Here is a 20,365-nt window from a genome sequence, read left to right on the forward strand (position 1 = left end):
AGGGGTCTAGGCCCATCGCCCATTGCACAACTGCACGTTGCATACGCGGCCGGAGAGCAGACCTAGCAACCTCCATTACAAAGGAAGTTGCATTACGCAGTCCAACCCGGCGCGCGCCGCTCAGTCGCTGACATCACGAAGGCTTCGGCTGATACCACGACGTCGAGTGCCCATAACTGTCCCCGCGTAGATGGTTAGTTAGTATAGGCCAATGACCAGACTCAGATCAAATACCAAGATCTCGTTAAGCGTGTTAAGTATCCGCGAACACCGACCAGGGACATGCCCACCTCTTTCCTAGGTGGTCTCAACCTGCCCTGTCACTCCGCCTCAAAGTAACAGTCGGGCGCCGTCGGGAACTCAGGCCCACCACTACCTGGATGGAGCCACCTGCCCCTTCAGCCCCCATCTCCGAACAGTATCATAAGTAATGTAATAGTATAAGTATATAGCATATGCCCGTGATCACCTCCCGAAGTGATCACGGCCTAGTAGTATAGCATGGAAGACGAACAAGAGTGTAGGGCCACTGATGGAACAATAGCATCCTATACTAAGCATTAGGATAGCAGGTAAAGGTAACAACAGTAGTAGAAAGGACAGGCTATGCATTAGAATAGGATTAACGGAAAGCAGTAACATGCTACACTACTCTAATGCAAGCAGTATAGAGAAGAGTAGTCGATATCTGGTGATCAAAGGGGGGGCATGCCTGGTTGCTCTGGAAAGAGAGAGGGGTCGCCAACTCCGTAGTCGTACTGGGTAGCAGCGGCGTCGGTCTCGGTGTCTAGCGAGAGAAGAGGGGGAAGAAACAATAAATATTTAAGCAAACAGATGCATAGCGATGCATGACAAAGCAAAGCGTGATGCTAGGCGTGCCCTAACGTGGTATGAGGTGATATCGGTGAAGGGGGGAAACATCCGGGAAAGTATCCCCAGTGTTTCGCGTTTTTTGGGTAGAAGAGCCGGAGGGGGAAAGTTGCGAGTTTGCTATGCTAGGGATGTGTGGCGGATGAACGGGCTGCGTATCCGGGTTCGTCTCGTCGTTCTGAGCAACTTTCATGTAGAAAGTATTTTCATCTGAGCTACGGTTTATTTTCTATTAATTTTAAAAGATTTAAATCATTTTTAGGATTTATTTAATTATTTAAATTTAACATTATTCAGAATAGTGTTCGCTGATGTCATCATGACGTCAGCATGACATCAGCAGTTGACCTGGTCAACCTAACATGTGGGTCCCGCATGTCATTGCCTAAATAACTAACTAATTGTTAGTTAGATTAATTAGCAGGTTAATTTGGTTTAATAGTTAGTTAACAGAATTAATTAAGTTAATTAATTAATTTTCTTATTATTTTTTAATCATTTTTCTTCTACAGGGCGCTGGGCCCCTCTGGTCAGTGGCCCAGAGGCCAAATCGGTGCGGTCAACGGGCAGCGGATGCGGGCGCGTGGGCGGCAGCCCGTTAGAGCGCTCGCCCAGGCCAGAGGCAGGGCGGGGCTGGCGAGGTGCGGCGAGGCTTGGCCGCGGTGATGCGAGGGCGGCCGCCGGTCAGGAGGGTGGCGCGGTGGAGCCAAGCCGAAGGCGCGGGCACCGGGAGGGCGCAGCGGCTGTGGCGACGGGCGGACGGGGCCGACGCGGGCAACAACAGCAGCAGGAAAAGGGGTGAGCGGGGCATGAGCGGTGTCATGCGCGCGCAGTCGACGCGGGTGGCGAGGCGGCCAGGAGCGCTAGCAGTAGCAGAGGAGCAGGGGGTCGCGCAGGAGACCGAGACAGGGGCGGGCGCGTGCGTGCGCGAGCAGGCAGCGCAGGGACGCGACCAGGGGGCGCGGAGCTGGGCGCGGTCCGGCGCGCGCGAGCACGACGAGCAGGCTAGGCGAGCGCGCTGACCGCGGGGGTGTGAGGAAAGGAGGAGGGGCACAGCGAGCGGGGCTCGACGACGGGACTGCTACGGGGCGCGTTGCGGTGGAGGCGGTCGCGGTCGGGGCGTAGTAGCGAGGCGAGGTGCGCGCGAGCATGCGCGAGGGGGGACGCCGGTTGGCCGTGGTGAGCGCGGCCGGTGCGGGCGCGTGCAGGGAAGAGAGGAGGAGGGGGCCTCACAGGGGGGTTGTAGGGCAAAGGCAGCGGGGGTCGAGGGGGGCGTCGGGGACGACGCGACGGAGAGGGGCAGGCCGGCGAGGTGGGGCTCTGGTGAGGCGGCGTTCAGCGGCGACGATACTTGGCAGCGACGAGGGGTTCCCCTCCTCGACCCCGATCCAGTCGGGGGAGAGGGGGAGATATTTTCGGGGGGGGGGGGAAGTGGGGTGTCGGTGGAGTGGGTTACGGGGTGAGGGGGGTTATGGCGGCGGGGGGGGGCCTTGGCCCAGTTGGGTCTGTGGCCTGCCGGGCCGAAGCTCAGGGAGGCAGGGGGTTCTCTTTCTATTTTTTTGGTTCTATTTTTGTTTTGATTCTTTTTCTTATTTTCTTTTCTGTTTTATTTATAGTTTCTTTTAATATTTAGTTTTTACAAAAATCACCACTAGTACTTAAAGTAGTATTTATAAACAAACTGTTGTCACCTCAATTCTTAACCCAAAATAAAATATTTTTAATCTTTTATAAAATCCAATAGGTATTTGTTTAATTGTTTTCACTACTGTTTTAATTAGTTTAGAGCCCTTAAACATTTTATCAAGGTTTTGTTTCTCCATCGTATTTACACATGATTTATTTGACCCACCTTGAACATTTTGATTTCATTGTTAGAAAAGTTTTATTATTTGCCTTTAATTGAATTTGAATTTGAATCGGTTTCAAACTAACACGAGATTAGCGATAGTAATCGAAGTGACATGGCATCATTAGCAGAGAATTACTATAGCTTAATTATCAGGGCGTCACATGTATTAACCGGAAACATAATACATGTGTGAATACATAAACAAACAGAGTGTCACTAGTATGCCTCTACTTGACTAGCTCGTTGATCAAAGATGGTTACGTTTCCTAACCATAGACATGAGTTGTCATTTGATTAATGGGATCACATCATTAGGAGAATAATGTGATTGACTTGACCCATTCCGTTAGCTTAGCACTTGATCGTTTAGTTTGTTGTTATTGCTTTCTTCGTGACTTATACATGTTCCTATGACTATGAGATTATGCAACTCCCGTTTACCGGAGGAACACTTTGTGTGCCACCAAACGTCACAACGTAACTGGGTGATTATAAAGGTGCTCTACAGGTGTCTCCGAAGGTACTTGTTGGGTTGGCGTATTTCGAGATTAGGATTTGTCACTCCGATTGTCGGAGAGGTATCTCTGGGTCCACTCGGTAATGCACATCACTATAAGCCTTGCAAGCATTGCAACTAATGAGTTAGTTATGGGATGATGTATTACGAAACGAGTAAAGAGACTTGCCGTAACGAGATTGAACTAGGTATTGAGATACCGACGATCGAATCTCGGGCAAGTAACATACCGATGACAAAGGGAACAATGTATGTTGTTATGCGGTTTTACCGATAAAGATCTTCATAGAATATGTAGGAGCCACTATGAGCATCCAGGTTCCGCTATTGGTTATTGACCGGAGACGTGTCTCGGTCATGTCTACATAGTTCTCGAACCTGTAGGGTCCGCACGCTTAAAGTTCGATGACGGTTATATTATGAGTTTATGTGTTTTGATGTACCGAAGGTAGTTCGGAGTCCCGGATGAGATCGGGGACATGACGAGGAGTCTCGAAATGGTCGAGACGTAAAGATTGATATATTGGACGACTATATTCGGAAATCGGAAAGGTTCCGAGTGATTCGGGTATTTATCAGAGTACTGGGGAGTTAAGGGAATTCGCCGGGGAGTGTATGGGCCTTATTGGGCTTTAGGGGAAAGAGAGAGAGGCAGCCCCCCCCCAAGGCCTAGTCCGAATTGGACTAGGGGGAAGGGCTGCGCCCCCTCCTTCCTTCTCTTCTCTTTTTTCCCTTTCCTTCTCTCCTACTCCTACTACTTGGAAGGGCTCCTAGTTATACTAGGAAAGGGGGAATCCTACTCCCGGTGGGAGTAGGACTCCCCTAGGGCGTGCCATAGAGAGGGCCGGCCCCTCCCCTCCTCCACTCCTTTATATACGTGGCCAGGGGGCACCCCATAGACACAACAATTGATCTCTTGATCTCTTAGCCGTGTGCGGTGCCCCCCTCCACCATAATCCACCTCGATCATATCGTAGCGGTGCTTAGGCGAAGCCCTGCGTAGATAGAACATCATCATTGTCACCACGCCGTCGTGCTGACGAAAGTCTCCCTCAACACTCGGCTAGATCGGAGTTCGAGGGACATCATCGGGCTGAACATGTGCTGAACTCGGAGGTGTCGTGCGTTCGGTACTTGATCGGTCGGACCGTGAAGATGTACGACTACATCAACCGCGTTGTGCTAACGCTTCCGCTTTCGGTCTACGAGGGTACATGGACAACACTCTCCCCTCTCGTTGCTATGCATCACCATGATCTTGCGTGTACATAGGAAATTTTTGAAATTACTACGTTCCCAACACAAATTACCATGCTATTTAAGACTCTCAAAATAATATAAGTGAAGCATGAGAGATCAATAGTTTCTATAAAACAAATCCACCACCATGCTCTAAAAGATATAAGTGAAGTACTAGAGCAAAATTATATAACTCAAAAGATATAAGCGAAGAACATAGAGTATTCTAACAAATTCTAAATCATGTATGGCTCTCTCAAAAGGTGTGTACAACAAGGATGATTGTGGTAAACTAACAAGCAAAGACTCAAATAATACAAGACGCTCCAGGCAAAACACATATCATGTGGCGAATAAAAATATAGCTCCAAGTAAAGTTACCGATAGAAGTAGACGAAAGAGGGGATGCCTTCCAGGGCATACCCAAGCTTTGGCTTTTAGGTGTCCTTAGATTATCTTGGGAGTGTCATGGGAATCCCCAAGCTTAGGCTCTTGCCACTCCTTGTTCCATAATCCATCAAATCTTTACCCAAAACTTGAAAACTTCACAACATAAAACTTAAAGTAGAAAATATCGTGAGCTCCGTTAGCGAAATAAAATAAAAGACCACTTCAAGGTACTGTAGTGAACTCATTCTTTATTTATATTGGTGTTATACCTACTGTATTCCAACTTCTCTAAGGTTTATAAACTATTTTACTAGCCATAGATTCATCAAAATAAGCAAACAACACACGAAAAACAGAATCTGTCAAAAACAGAACGGTCTGTAGTAATCTGTAGCTAGCGCAAGATCTGGAACCCCAAAAATTCTAAAATAAATTGCTGGACGTGAGTAATTTATCTATTAATCATCTTAAAAAATAATTAATTAAATATCACTTTCCAAATAAAAATGGCAGTAGTTCTCGTGAGCGCTAAAGTTTCTGTTTTTTACAGCAAGTTCAACAAGACTTTCCCCAAGTCTTCCCAACGGCTCTACTTGGCACAAAGACTAATTAAACACAAAAAAACACAACCAAAACAGAGGCTAGATAAATTATTTATTACTAAACAGGAGCAAAAAGCAAGGAATAAGAATAAAATTGGGCTGCCTCCCAACAAGCGCTATCGTTTAACGCCCCTAGCTAGGCTTAACAAGCAAGAATAGATATAGGTATTGCCATCTTTGGTAGGCAATCCATAAGTGGTTCTCATAATAGATTCATAAGGTAATTTAATTTTCTTTCTAGGAAAGTGTTCCATGCCTTTCCTTAATGGAAATTGGAATCTAATATTTTCTTCCTTCATATCAATAATTGCACCAATCGTTCTAAGGAAAGGTCTACCAAGAATAATAGGCCATGAAGGATTGCAATCTATGTCAAGAACAATAAAATCTACGGGCACATAATTCCTATTTTCAACAATAAGAACATCACTAATTCTTCCCATAGGTTTCTTAATAGTGGAATCCGCAAGGTGCAAGTTTTGAGAGCAATCATCAAAATCACGGAAACCTAACAAATCACACAAAGTCTTAGAAATCGTGGAAACACTAGCACCCAAATCACATAAAGCATAACATTCATGATCTTTAATTTTAATTTTAATAGTTGGTTCCCACTCATCGTAAAGTTTTCTAGGGATAAAAACTTCCAATTCAAGTTTTTCTTTATAAGATTGCATCAAGGCATCAACGATATGTTTAGTAAACGCTTTATTTTGACTATAAGCATGAGGAGAATTTAGCACGGATTACAACAAGGAAATACAATCAATCAAAGAGCAATTTTCATAGTTAAATTCCCTGAAATCCATAATAGTGGGTTTAGCAACATCTAGGGTTTTAATTTCTTTAATCCCACTTTTATCAAATTTAGCATCAAGATCAACAAATTCTGAATTCTTGGAATGCCTTCTAGGTAAAGGTGGATCATATCAAGTCCCATCATTATCAAGATTCATATTTCAAAACAAAGATTTAATAGGGGACACATCAATAACTTTTAGATCTTCATCTTTATTTTCATAGGAACTAGAAGAACACGCTCTTATAAAGGCATCTTTCTTAGCACGCATCCTAGTGGTTCTTTCTTTGCACTCATAAATGGAAATTCTCATGGCTTTGAGAGACTCATTGATATCATGCTTAGGTGGAATAGATCTCAGTTTCAAAGAATCAACATCAAGAGAAATTCTATCAACGTTCCTAGCCAAATCATCAATCTTAAGCATTTTTTCTTCAATCATAGCATTAAAATTCTTTTGCGAAGTAATAAATTCTTTAATATTAGATTCAAAATCAGAGGGTATCTTATTATAATTTCCATAAGAATTGTTGTAGTTATTACCATAATTATTAGAGGGATTACTAGGATAAGGCCTAGAGTTGAAATTTCCTCTATACGCGTTGTTACCAAAATTGTTCCTACCAACAAAATTCACATCCATAGATTCATTATTATTCTCAATCAAAGTAGACAAGGGCATATCATTAGGATCAGAAGAAACACTCTTATTAGCAAATAATTTCATAAGTTCATCCATCTTCCCACTCAAAACATTAATTTCTTCTATCGCATGCACCTTTTTATTAGTAGATCTTTCAGTATGCCATTGAGAATAATTAACCATAATATTATCTAGGAGTTTAGTAGCTTATCCTAAAGTGATTTCCATAAAAGTGCCTCCCGCGGCTGAATCTAAAAGATTTCTAGAAGCAAAATTCAATCCGGCATAAAAGTTTTGTATAATCATCCACAAATTTAAACCATGAGTAGGGCAATTACGTATCATTAATTTCATTCTCTCCCAGGCTTGTGCAACATGTTCATGATCAAGTTGCTTAAAATTCATAATATCGTTTCTAAGAGAGATGATCTTAGAGGGAGGAAAATACTTAGAGATAAAAGCATCTTTGCACTTGTTCCATGAATCAATACTATTTTTAGGCAAAGACGAAAACCAAGATTTAGCACGATCTCTAAGTGAAAAAGGAAATAGCTTCAATTTAACAATATCATTATCCACATATTTCTTCTTTTGTATGTCACACAAATCAACGAATCTATTTAGATGAGTAGCGGCATCTTCACTAGGAAGGCCGGAGAACGGATCTTTCATGACAAGATTCAGCAAAGCAATATTAATTTCACAAGATTCAGCATCGGTAAGAGGAGCAATCAGAGTGCTAATAAAATCATTGTTGTTGGTATTGGTGAAGTCACACAATTTAGTATTATCTTGAGCCATCGTGACAAGCAAGCAAACTAACACACAAGCAAACAGAAAGCAAGCGAGCAAAAAGAGGCAAATAAAGAAGGAGGATAGAGAGAGACGGCGAATAAAATGGCAAGGGTGAAGTGGGGGGAGAGGAAAATGAGAGGCAAATGGCAAATAATGTAATGCGGGAGACAAGGGTATGTGATGTGTACTTGGTATGTTGACTTTTGCGTAGACCTCCCCGGCAACGACGCCAGAAATCCTTCTTGCTACCTCTTGAGCACTGTGTTGGTTTTCCCCGAAGAGAAAGGGATGATGTAGCAAAGTAGCGTAAGTATTTCCCTCAGTTTTTGAGAACCAAGGTATCAATCCAGTAGGAGGCTACGCGCGAGTCCCTCACACCTGCACAAAACAAATAAATCCTCGCAACCAACGCAAATAGGGGTTGTCAATCCCTATAAGGCCACTTACCAGAGTGAGATCTGATAGATATGATAAGATAATATTTTTGGTATTTTTATGATAAAGATGCAAAGTAAAATAAAGGCAAAGTAAATAACTAAGTAGTAGGAGATCAATATGATAAAGATAGACCCGGGGGCCATAGGTTTCACTAGTGGCTTCTCTCGAGAGCATAAGTATTCTACGGTGGGTGAACAATTTACTGTTGAGCAATTGACAGAATTGAGCATAATTATGAGAATATGTAGGTACGATCATGTATATAGCCATCACATCCGAGACAAGTAGACCGACTCCTGCCTGCATCTACTACTATTACTCCACTCATCGACCGCTATCCAGCATGCATCTAGAGTATTAAGTTAAAAATAGAGTAACGCCTTAAGCAAGATGACATGATGTAGAGGGATAGACTCATGCAATATGAAGAAAACCCCATCTTATTATCCTCGATGGAAATAATACAATACGTGCCTTGCTGCCCTTACTGTCACCACGAAAGGACACCGCAAGATTGAACCCAAAGCTAAGCACTTCTCCCATTTGAAGAAAGATCAATCTAGTAGGCCAAACCAAACTGATAATTCGAACAGACTTGCAAATATAACCAATCATACATAAAAGAATTCAGAGAAGATTCAAATATTATTCATAGATAGACTTGATTATAAACCCACAATTCATCAGTCTCAACAAACACACCGTAAAAAGAAGATTACATCGAATAGTTCTCCATAAGAGAGGGGGAGAACATTGTATTGAGATCCAAAAAGAGAGAGGAAGCCATCTAGCTACTAACTATGGACCCGTAGGTCTGAAGTAAACTACTCGCACTTCATCGGAGAGGCTATGGTGTTGATGTAGAAGCCCTTCGTGATCGATGCCCCTTCCGGCGGAGCTCCGGAACAGGCCCCAAGATGGGATCTCGTGGATACAGAAAGTTACGGCAGTGGAATTAGGGTTTTGGCTTCGTATCTGATTGTTTGGGGGTACGTGGATATATATATAGGAGGAAGGAGTACGTCGATGGAGCAACAGGGGGCCCATGAGGGTGGAGGGCGCGCTTGGGGGGGTAGGCGCGCCCCCTACCTCGTGGCCTCCTCTTTTCTTTCTTGACGTAGGGTCCAAGTCTCCCGGATCATAATCTTCCTAAAAATCACGTTCCCGAAGGTTTCATTCTGTTTGGACTCCGTTTGATATTCCTTTTCTTCGAAACCCTAAAACAGGCAAAAAATAGCAATTCTGGGCTGAGCCTCCGGTTAATAGGTTAGTCCCAAAAATAATATAAAAGTGGATAATAAAGCCCAATAATGTCCAAAACAGTAGATAATATAGCATGGAGCAATCAAAAATTATAGATACGTTGGAGACGTATCATGGTACTTTGGGATGCCATGAAGACCACATATGCTATTTTTTGATAATGAGGGTACCGGGATTTGCATGGTGTAAGGACAGTAGATACTTAGTATACTGGCTTCTGAAGCGGGAATTTATGTCCGTCCTGTTCTTGTTCGACGACGAGTACGGCGCTCACCACCTGGTGTGTTGCCGATATGTATAACAACATCAGTTCGCCGGCATTTGGTGCGGCCCGAATTGGATTGCCCACAAGAAGGGTTTTTATTTCCTCCAGTCCGGCTGTTGCCGCGTCCGTCCACTCGAAGTGGTCGGTTAGTTGTACAAAGCGATAGAGTGGCAGTGCCTTTTCTCCCAATCTGGTGATAAAGCGACTTAGAGCTGCTACAGAACCCACTAGTTTTTGGACTTGTTTAAGGGATGTTGGCTTAGCCAATTGTGACAAAGCTTGGATTTTGGCTGGGTTTGCTTTGATTCCTCTATTTGAAATGATGAAGCCCAGCAGTTTTCCCACGGGGACGCCAAAGACACACTTTTCCGGGTTGAGCTTAATGTCATACGTCCGGAGGTTGTCGAATGTAAGACGTAGGTCGTCTATTAGTGTTTCGACGTGCCTGGTTTTGATGACGACGTCATTGACGTAAGCTTCTACTGTTTTGCCGATTTGTTTCTCTAGGCATGTTTGAATCATGCGTTGGTATGTGGCGCCAGCGTTCTTGAGCCCAAAGGGCAGGGTGTTGAAGCAAAATGGCCCATATGGGGTGATAAATGTTGTTGTGGCTTGATCGGACTCCTTCATTTTGATTTGATGGTATCCAGAATATGCATCAAGGAAACACAGTGAGTCATGTCCTGCGGTGGCGTCAATGATTTGATCAATGCGGGGGAGGGGGAAGGGATCCTTAGGGCAAGCCTTGTTGAGGTCTTTGAAATCGACACACAGGCGCCATGATTTGTCCTTCTTTGGTACCATTACCAGGTTTGCCAGCCAATCCGAATGTTTGATTTCTCTAATGAACCCGGCCTCGATGAGTTTAGCCAGCTCCTCCCCCATGGCTTGTCGCTTGGGTTCGCAAAAGCGCTACAGTGATTGCTTGACCGGTTTGAACCCCTTTAATATATTGAGGCTATGTTCGGCCCGCTCCCGTGGGATCCCTGGCATATTTGAAGGGTGCCAGGCGAATATGTCCCAGTTTTCGTGCAAGAATTCTCGTAGTGCGGTGTCAACTGTTGGGTTCAGTTGAGCTCCGGTAGATGCTGTCTTCTTGGTGTCCGTTGGGTGGACCTGAAATTTGACTATTTCTTCTGCTGGTTTGAAGGAGGTGGATTTAGGGCGTTTGTCGAGGATCACGTCGTCCCCGTCCACTGTGGAGCATAGTGCGGTTAATTCTTCGGTTGCGAGGGCTTCATACAGCTCTTCCAGGGCCAGGGATGCGGTTTTGTTTTCAGCGTGGAGCGCTATGTCCGGATCCCTGACGAGAGTGATTATGCCGTTTGGACCGGGCATTTTGAGCTTCATATACCCGTAATGGGGTATGGCCTGAAAGCGTGTAAAAGCATCCCGCCCCAACAAGGCGTGATATCCACTCCTAAAAGGAGCCACTTGGAAAGTTATTTCTTTGGACCGATAGTTCTCCGGCGTGCCGAATACTACGTCAAGTGTGATTTTGCCCGCACATCGCGCCTCCCGACTGGGGATAATTCCTTGGAAGGTTGTGTTACTTTGCATGATGTGGCTCTTGTCTATTTCCATTTTATGGAGTGTGTCCTCGTAAATGAGGTTTAGTCCGCTGCCGCCATCCATGAGGGCCTTAGTAAGTCGAAACCCGTCCACGATGGGACTGAGGACTAACGCGGCTGGCACTCATACTGTTCTATACTTTGGTTCATCGCCGGCATTAAATGTTATAGCCGTGTCATTCCAGGGGTTTATCGTAGCAATTTGGCAGACTTTGGCGAGCTCGCGAAGTGCCCTTTTGCGCTTGTTGCTTGAAGCGAATGTCTCAAAGACCGTCAATACTCTTGAGTTATCCCCTGGGGGATGCCGTTCTGGGTCGTCCTTGATAAGGATGTCCCCGCCGCTCTTGGCTACCTGTCGTAGTATCTAACATGCTCTATGGCTGTGGGTTGCCATGGTATCTGGCGTTGTATGTATTTTGCATGGGCCATCGATCCATCCCACCAGAACGTGCGGTGCCGCATAGCATTTTTGTGTTTCTTAACTGTTGGACTGGGGGTGCCGCGAGGGTGCGTCCTTTTCGCCTGTATGGGGAGTTGAGTTGGGACTGACGGTTCCCAGCGAGCTGCCTGAGTTTTCCAGGTGCTCTCCATCGCGCTCTACTTTTGTACGATGGTTGCTAAGTCAGCGAATTTCAGTATGCGACGGTGATTGATGGCGTTGAGGATTCCTTCATCTGTGCAATTGTTGCAGAACGCTGATATTGCGTCCTCGTCACGGCAATCTTTTATCTTGTCCTTGACAAGGAGGAATCTGGCCCAGAAGTGGTGGACTGTTTCCCGAGACTGCTACTTTATGCTCATGAGAGAGTTTATATGCGGGTGGGTGGGTGGAATTAAATCCGAACCCCGACCTGACCGATTATCCGGAGTCTGACGACCTTCCGGGCTTAACAGTCTGGGTTCCGGAATATCTTCTGATTGTTTAGGACCGCCGTCCGATGCTATTTTCGGAGGGCTGATCGCATCCTTTCGTGGGTGGGTATCTGGCTCTTCCTGATCGGCGGTCCAGTCATGGTCCTTCTTCGGTATAGGCGAATACTTGCCGTCCTGCTCCACGACTACCGCAATCTGGTGGGTGACCGGTAGGGTCTCGATTTCTCCTTGATCGGTTTTAGGCCCGACCCGATCGTAGTCTATGGCTATTCCCAAAGAGGTGATGCGATCTAGGAGTTCGTTCAAAGACGAAAGCTCTCTCGGATCCATCTGCTTGGAGTGCTCGGAGTTGATGCGAAGGAGGTTTTCGATGGCCCGAGAAGTCATCGTCGGCTCAACGGCCGAACGGGCGATCATAGTAAAGCCGCCCAACCGGAGGGTTTGGCCCGAGGCTAGAGCTCCCTCGGAGGTGATGTTGTCTTTAAGGACAAGGCGAGCCATCAAGCCTTTTGTCGACGGCACAGTGGAACTCTCAAGGAAAGCACCAATGTCGGTGTCAAAACCGGCGGATCTCGGGTAGGTGGTCCCAAACTGTGCATCTAGGATCGATGGTAACAGGAGACAGGGGACACAATGTTTACCCAGGTTCGGGCCCTCTCTACAGAGGTAATACCCTACGTCCTGCTTGATTGATATTGATGAATATGGGTGTTACAAGAGTTGATCTACCATGAGATCGTAATGGTTAAGCCCTAGAAGCCTAGCCTGTATGACTATGGTAATGAGTATATCCTTTCCGGATTAACCCCTCCGGCTTATATAGATACCGGGGGGATCTAGGGTTTACATAGAGTCGGCTACACAAGAAGGAATCTTCATAGTCGGTCGCCAAGCTTGCCTTCCACGCCAAGGAGAGTCCACTCCAGACTCAGGTACAGTCTTCGGCCTTCATGTCTTCACAACACATCAGTCCGGCGCAATAGATAACAGGTCGGACGCCCGATGACCCCTTAGTCCAGAACTCCCTCACCCGCCACCATGGTCGTCTTCTTCCTCTCGTGCTCACCATCGCTCCCGCCGCCTGAGAGCTCGCCAGAAGCCCCGCCATCGACAACCTCTCTACCCCGACCACGCGCGCGAGCTGGGGAGGCCCTCTAGCGCCGCCGCGTCACCTTCTTCTTCCTCGTCGGCTCGGCACCGCCTCCGTCGACCTCGAGCGCTCTGCAGCTACTAACCCTCTCGACGGGCCTCCTTGTGCCCTCCCGGTGAGCCTCGTGCCCCCTCTCTCCCTGTGCTTCGTTCCCCCTCCTAGCTAGCCTCCCCGCTGCATCACGACCTCACCGCCGCTGCCCGTGGACGCACTACTCAACTCCGGCCAAACCCAGCAGCTTCATCCGGTGCCTTTCGACGTGGCTCGACGCTCGCGTTCGAATGCCTTAGGCCGCGCGCCAAAACATGCCCCCTAGCGCCGACCCTGTACTCATGTGCTCCGACCACCGCCTTTGCCCGACACCAGCACCGTTGCTGCCTGTCTCAGCCGCTGCTGTTGCCACCGTTGCACGCGCATGGTTCCTTCGATTCGTACAGGCCGCTCCACTGCCCAAATGGTCGCCGGAGACCGAATTCCGGCCATCACCGCCGTGAACCACCCAGCCGGAGCTCCACCGGCGGTGCACCACCATTTGGAACCCGGCCTGAATCACTGACTTGTGGGCCCGGGTCAATAACCTCCACTAACCCAGCCCCTAACCCCCACTGACACGTGGGCCTGACAACTATAGCGTCTAGTTTAGATTAAGATTAATCAATTAATGAACTGAGTCACTGAAAGCCTGGGCCCGCATCATAATTAAACTTAATTAGGTTAATTTAAATACTATTAGACAATCAGTGTATGACGTGTGGGTCCCAGCAGGACCATTGACTTTGTCAACTGGTCCATGATGACTGCTGACTAGGCAATTAACTGGAACCCACCAGTCGGCCTCATAGATGAACTTCTGGGTACACTCTCTGTGTACCCATAGCATTTTACACATTTTATTTTGGATTTAAGTTAATTTAGGGAATTTAGAAAATGAATTAAAACTTCGAAAATTAATATAAAGTAATTCGTAACTCGGATGAAAATACTTTGTACATGAAAGTTGCTCAGAATGACGAGATGAATCCGAATACACGGCCCGTTCGTCCGCCACATGTGCCTAGCATAGAAAACATGCAACAATCCACCTCTGGTTCATCTGTCCAAAAACGCGAAACGCTGGGGATACTTTCCCGGATGTTTCCCCCCTTCGCCGGTATCGCCTACTACTGCGTTAGGTCACCCCTAGCACTTCGTATGGCCATGTTATGCCTTGTGTTGCGTTGATTGCTCTATTATTTATTGTGTCCCCCCCCAATACTTCTTTCCGGTAGACCCCGAGACCGTTGATGCTTCAATGTTCGACTACGGCTACGCTTCCGAAGATTCCTTTTGTTTGTAGAGCAACCAGGCAAGCCCCCCCTTGATCAACCTGATATCGCAAATTCTTCTCTCTACTGCTTGCATTAGAGTAGTGTAGCATGTTACTGCTTTTCGTTAATCCTATTCTGATGCATAGCCTGTCTCTGCTACTACTGTTGTTACCTTTACCTGCAATCATAAATGCTTAGTATAGGATGCTAGTATTCCATCAGTGGTCCTACATTCTTGTCCGCCTGCCATGCTATACTACTGGGCCGTGATCACTCAGGAGTTGATCACGAGTATATACTTATATACATAATGTATGATACATGTGGTGACTAAAGTCAGGTCGGCTCGTTGAGTACCCGCGGTTGATTCACGGATTGGGGGCTGAAAGGACATACTTTCCCGACGGCCCTCGATGTGGATCTTTGTGGCAGAGCGACAGGGCAGGTTGAGATCACCTAGGAGAGAGGTGGGCCTGGCCCTGGTTGGCGTCCGCGGTTACTTCAAAATAACACGCTTAACAAGATCTTGGTATTTGATATGAGTCTGTCCACTGGCCTATACGCACTAACTCACTACGCGGAAACAGTTATGGGCACTCGACGTCGTGGTATCAGCCGAAGCCTTCTTGACGTCATCAATTAAGCAGCGCGCGCCAGATTGGACTGGAATGCCTGCTCTTATATTAGGGAGGCTAGGTCTGCTTCCGGCCGCCCTCGCAACGTGCAGGTGTGCAATGGGCAATGGGCCCAGACCCCTGTGCCTTAGGATTTAGACCGACGTGCTGACCTCTCTGTTGTGCCTAGATAGGGCTGCGACGTGTTGATCTTCCGAGGCCGGGCATGACCCAGGAAAGTATGTCCGGGCAGAAGGATCGAGCGTGTGGGGTTATGTGGTGCACCCCTGTAGGGAAGTTTATCTATTCGAATTGTTGTGTCCCTCGGTAAAAGGATGACCCGGAGTTGTACCTTGACCTTATGAAAACTAGAACCAGATACTTAATAAAACACATCCTTTCAAGTGCCAGATACAACCCGGTGATCACTCTCTCGCAGGGCGACGAGGAGAGAATCGTCGGGTAGGATTATGCTATGCGATGATACTTGGTGAAGTTACCATCTACTTTCTTCTACATGCTACAAGATGGAGGCTGCCAAAAGCATAGTCTTCGACAGGACTAGCTACCCCCCTCTTATTCTGGCATTCTGTAGTTCAGTCCATAGATACTACCCATTTCATTGATAACAATGCATATGTAGTGTAGATCCTTGCTTGCGAGTACTTTGGATGAGTACTCATGGTTGCTTTGCTCCCCCTTTTCCCCCTTTCTATACTTGGTTGTCGCAACCAGATTCTGGAGTCCAGGAGTGAGAGGATCCCTAGGATGATTCTACATGGAGTTCGACTTCGAGGAGTAGTTAGGAGGTCCCAGGCAGGAGGCCTTGCCTTTTCGATCGTTGCTACTTTTGTGCTAGCCTTCTTAAGGCAATCTTGTTTTAACTTATGTATGTACTCATATATTATTGCTTTTGCTGACTCTTGTGTATTCGAGCTTATGTATTCGAGCCATCGAGGCCCTGGCTTGTAATATAAAGCTTGTGCTATTTTAATTTGTGTCTAGAGTTGTGTTGTGATATCTTCCCGTGAGTCCTTGATCTTCATCATACACATTTGCATGTACAATTAGTGTACAGTCAAATCGGGGGCGTCACAGTGATGGTGAAGTGATCCACGTAGGGCTTCGCCTAAGCACTACGTGAATATGACCGGAGGTGTAAACTATGGAAGGAGGCGCCGCATAGAACTAGCAGATGTTTGTGTGTCTTCTAGGCGCCTCCCCCTCATATATATAGGTGCGAGGGAGAGGGGGCAGCCAAGGGGGCGCCCAAGTAGGAGGAATCCTACTTGGGGCCCTAATCCTATTCGCCCCTTACCATAATTCCCGGAGGGGTAGGATTGAGGAGGGAGGAGGGAAGGAAGGGGGAGGCCGAATCCCTCCCCTTCCTTTCTCTCTTCTCCTCTTTCCTTCCCCCCTTATTTCGGCCTACATGGGGCGCACCAGCCCCTTAATTAGGGGCTGGTCTTTCCCCTTCTTGGCCCATTAGGAGCATGTAGTAGCCGGGGGGATGCCCGAAACCCCTTCCGGTGACCCAATATGTACCCGGTACCCCTAAAACACTTATGGTGTCCGAATATCATCGTCCAATATATGAATCTTTACCTCTCGACCATTTCAAGACTCCTCGTCATGTCCGTGATCTCATCCGGGACTCCGAAAAACATTCAGTCACCAAATCACATAACTCATATAATACAAAATCGTTATCAAACGTTAAGCGTGCGGACCCTACGGGTTCGAGAACTATGTAGACATGACCGAGACACCTCTCCGGTAAATAACCAAGAACGGAACCTGGATGCTCTTATCGGTTCCCACATATTCTACGAAGATCTTTATCGGTCGTACCATAATGACAACATACGTTGTTTCCTTTGTCATCGGTATGTTACTTACCCGAGATTCAATCGTCGGTATCTTCATACCTAGTTCAATCTCGTTACCGGCAAGTCTCTTTACTCATTTCGTAATATATCATCCCGCAACTAACTCATTAGTCACATTGCTTGCAAGGCTTATTATGACATGCATTACCGAGAGGGCCCAGAGATACCTCTCCGATACTCAGAGTGATAAATCCTTATCTCGATCTATGCCAACCCAACAAACATCTTCAGAGATACTTGTAGAGCATCTTTATAATCACCCAGTTAAGTTGTGATGTTTGATAGCACACAAGGTATTCCTCCGGTATTTGGGAGTTGCATAATCTCATAGTCGAAGGAATATGTATTTGACATGAAGAAAAAAATAGAAATAAAACTGAATGAGCAACATGCTAAGCTAATGATGTGACCCCGTTCATCAAATGACAACACATGTGTATGGTCAGGAAACTTAACCATCTTTGATTAACGAGCTAGTCTAGTAGAGGCTTACTAGCGACACTGTATTTTGTCTATGTATCCACACATGTATCAAGTTTCCGGTTAATAGATTCTAGAATGAATAATAAACATTTATAATGATATAAGGAAATATAAACAACAACTTTGTTATTGCCTTTAGGGCATATTTCCTTCAGTTCTGATGGCGGAAGCTTAAGCTCTCAAATTTGGTCTAACACTAGCGCAGAGGGCGGGATGTAATCACCTTATTATTAACTCGGACAATCTGGAGGTGATTGATACCATGCAGGATGGAGGACAGCCCATGGGTGCGACGTCGACAATTTTTGATGATTGTTTTCATTACACTTGTGATTTTGTTAGCACTAGATTCGAACACTGTAATAGAGAAGCAAATAAGGTAGCTCACGAGCTCGCTAGAATAGCTAGATTTTCTTTCACTTCGGACTGGTGAGGAGCCTTTAAATGAAATTGTAATGATCCTCACAAACAATGTATTGGTTATATATAATGAATAAAGTTTCTTTTTGTTCCAAAAAAAGTAAATTATTACTGGTCTAGTTCGGGCCGAAGCCAGGCTCAACTTTTTCCCAGGCGTGGAGCTGTGGACTCCAACCGAACTAGCCCTTAATCTTTTAGCTTGCTGGCAAGTCTGCTACCAGCTAGGTGGAGTATCTTCCAACTCAAGCCCACCCTGATTTATTTCGTTTGGTTTCCCCTCTTCATACCACCAGAGAAAGACATGTAGACTTCTTTTTTGCGATGAAGACAAGTGGACTTGATGCGAAAGTAGTCACTCAAGATAGCATGTGACGGATGAAACCCTGGTAAAAGCATCTCCACTGACCCCTCAAGTTGTTCTTATATGTCCGAACAGACAACCCGGGCAAAAAAGCCTCTTCAATGAAAGCCTCAAACCCCCCAATTGTTCGGATGATTTGCAAACCCTCAAATGCAGCCCATATGTGGGGACAAAATTGAGGGTGTCTGAGCATGTTCTAGCAGTTCGTCACGTCGGACCTTGTCCATTTTGTCTCCCTTTCTTTTATATTTCTCTCACAACTACACCTCCTCAATTCCCATCAATCATATCATATGCATGTGTTCAGGAAATTTAGGGATAAATTCCGGGACATTGTTGTGTACCCGTACAAATGGGGGAGAGGAGCGGACACTCCCATACACTATCCGGACGTGTCCGCGAAGAAATGGGGGAAGGGAGAGAGTGGAGGGGGGGTGGCGAATAACCCAATCCAATTGGAGATTCTCGAAATAGCTTTGTTTTGTTGCTATATCTCCAATTTAGTGGTAAACCTTCAAGTATGCTATTGTTGGATATGAATTAGAGGAACACAAAGTCAGACACCTTATTTGTTGCAATCGCATGCGAACTGGCTCTTGTCAAACAATTTTTGTATACCCTCTGTGTATGTATACTTGCAGTGTAAAACATACATTAGTACATCTTATACGTGTCGGGGCGTGTTGTTGGGTGGTGTGGCGACTGTGGCAAGAACGACATTGCGCCCATCATGCTCCGAGCGACAATTCTTGACAACGCAGTGGAGTCCTTTGCTTTTCTCATCCTTTGTCCCCTTGGAGGCATAGTAGTATTACTCAGTGGTAGTGGCACTGGCAGGAAAGAACATGAACCCCTTTGCGGGAAATGCATGAGCACAATGATGAGAGTGCAAGTCATGATTATGATCCCCATGTACTCAAGCTCCTTATAGATGGGGTACCATGATCATGTAAAGAAGAGAAGGTGTGTGAGCCCAACGTCCACATTGCCAATGACACCGTGTTCTATGCTCATCATGTATATGCCCACTGTTGTGATCATGTGGTCCATGTAAACCAGTAAGATTGCCTATTGTTTTTGTAGCCCACTTACATGACAATTTTACCTATGTGAATGAAAGAGACATGAAAAAATAATTAAAAGGAGTAGGTCTTGGCTTTGACACCTTTCTTTGCGGACAACGTGATGGGGTGCGCAACCTTGTTGTTGAGCCGAAGCTTTTGTGGGACGATCGACGACGGTGATAGAGCCGAGTGATGGTTGGCAGAATGGGGGATGGGGTTGGGGTAGGGGTAGGGGTAGGGAAGGGACGTGGGGATCCATTCCAGCAATTTCCACGTCATGGGAGGGCGGGTGCAGCGAGAGTCATTAGAAGATGAAAGTGCTTCCTACCACAGTATCAACTCAAGGATGAGGATAGATGGTTGCTCAGCTGTTTGTGTGGTGTTTGAAGAGTAACTCCTCAATATTTGGGGAATTAAACATTTAAGGCGAAGGATTAGCTCTAATTAGTCTGAAAAGGCAAGCTTTAAGAGTTAAACATTTTTAGAAAATGTTAGAGATACTTTTATATAGCTATATACTGGCTCTATTATTAGCAATGCTATTTGAGTACACCCTAGAATGTCCTATTACTGGCTTGATCGCCGGTTAGCTATAGATACCAAAGCATCACTACGGAAAAATATTTGAGGCCCCATATGTTCATGGACACGCCACGTACATATTTTTGTCTGCCAATCCAAAGACATTCCCCAATTTTCCTCCTCGTCTATTGCATTTCGTTAAACATGTGATGTGTGCGGTTCAACGGGACGACACTGACGCGGCCTCGTGCTCAAACACCTGCACACAGCTCACCACCGACACAAGCATACACAGCAGCACCCGTAAAAGTATACACACGAGCCCACAAGACGCAAGCACGCACAACAACACACAAGCAACCGGTCACAAGCGAGGTATAGTAGCAAAAAAGAAAAACTGAAGAACCAAAGGAAAAAGAAAAAAACCAACATATAACA

This window comes from Triticum aestivum, chromosome 1A, assembly GCF_018294505.1.
Source record: "Triticum aestivum cultivar Chinese Spring chromosome 1A, IWGSC CS RefSeq v2.1, whole genome shotgun sequence".
In the NCBI taxonomy this organism is placed as follows: Eukaryota; Viridiplantae; Streptophyta; class Magnoliopsida; order Poales; family Poaceae; genus Triticum; species Triticum aestivum.